Raw genomic sequence first — 1,492 nt, 5'->3', positions numbered from 1 at the left:
ATTTGCATTTTAAAAGGTGATGTGTTTTAGTGTCTTTGAGTGTTTTCTTACCCACAGTCTGTGGCAGGAAAAAATGAATTCAGAACAATTACCAAATACAGAGTAGAGTTAAATTGCACATAAATGTCTGAGTTTGTGTGCAGGGGATGATCAGTGTTGTGCTCACATAGGCGGTTATGCTGCCACTAAGTGACTGTAAAAATCTGACAATGCATCTTTAATACAAGTGTGGTGCTTTAGTGAAGTCACAAGACAAGCGTAACAATATGGGCGTGAAACTAACACACGTGCATATTTTTAGTCTGTGACTGCTTATCGACACTGTTCCAGTCTAAGTCTGTACCCAGGAATATTGACGTCCATCATGTGTCGCTGGGGTCTGGGCTCTTGGCTCGGACACTTGTTGACTGGGCGTCTCAGACAGTCTGGGCACGGCCTCACAGACACTCAGCCCACAGTAAGAAAGGCTCCGTCGCTGATGTCAGCAGTTTGCAGTCGGGTTTTCCTGCCCGTCAGTGGATCTGTGGAATTTCTCTCCTCCTTGTCATCTCCAGCCGGAGCGACCGGCAGCTCTGCCCACACCCTGCAGGCTTAGTGCACCGGCCCACCCTTAGCACACAGCAGCTGGGAGCGCTGGAGGAGGTGGCTCTGCCCTGACCCTCTTTCACACTCAGATGGTTCGCTGGCCAGAGACGGTGTAGGTTCAGCACAGAGTCCATGTTTGGATAAGAGGATGAGTGAAATGGGTTTCAGCACAGTGTGATGCGGTTATACAGGATGCGGTGCAGGCAGCATGCTTTCCATGTCATCTCTGGTAGTTTTTCCATCTCTTGCATCAGTGTGTGTATTTGATTTCCTCTGTGTCCTTAAAACATAACAAATAGAGGTGACCTCATCAGGACCGACAGACTCTTACTATTATTGTGCGAGGAACTGGAGAAGTTGGTGACAGGCTGTGACTTGATGCTGCCACAGACAAACTCTGCAAATGATTCAGTGAATGTGATCCTAGAACAAACTCCCGCGACCCCGCTCTGCACCTGTTAGCATATGCATCTCATCAAAATCCTCTTTCATTTAGGCTTACTGCTGCTAAAAGCTTCCATTTTACTGCAAGAAGTTTTCTGCTGAGGTTCAAATTACTGCAGTGGGCATGTTTGGTTTGGAATGGTTCCCACGACAGTCCTGCTGTGCCTAATGACGAGTGCCAAAGAAAAAGCCCGTACAATACAGGACATACCTCCTGCTTGTTTTTCTGCCAATCTTCTGTGAGGCAAACAGGCCTCATTAAAAAAAATAATAAAAACACGGAGCAAAGAGGAAGAATTGTGTTTTGCGCTGGTTATGTCCTCCAGACAGCGTCCCAGTTGGTCCCGACTAAATTCGGTGACAAAGTGTAAACAGAGCGAGACACTCGCAGGCGTCTCACATGGAGCCACTGCCAGGTGACTAAATGTTTTCCCAATCACTCACCAGCAATAACACAACACAA

Source organism: Astatotilapia calliptera, chromosome 23 (genome assembly GCF_900246225.1).
Source record: "Astatotilapia calliptera chromosome 23, fAstCal1.2, whole genome shotgun sequence".
Lineage (NCBI taxonomy): Eukaryota > Metazoa > Chordata > Actinopteri > Cichliformes > Cichlidae > Astatotilapia > Astatotilapia calliptera.
Note: the sequence above shows the minus strand (reverse complement) of the source record.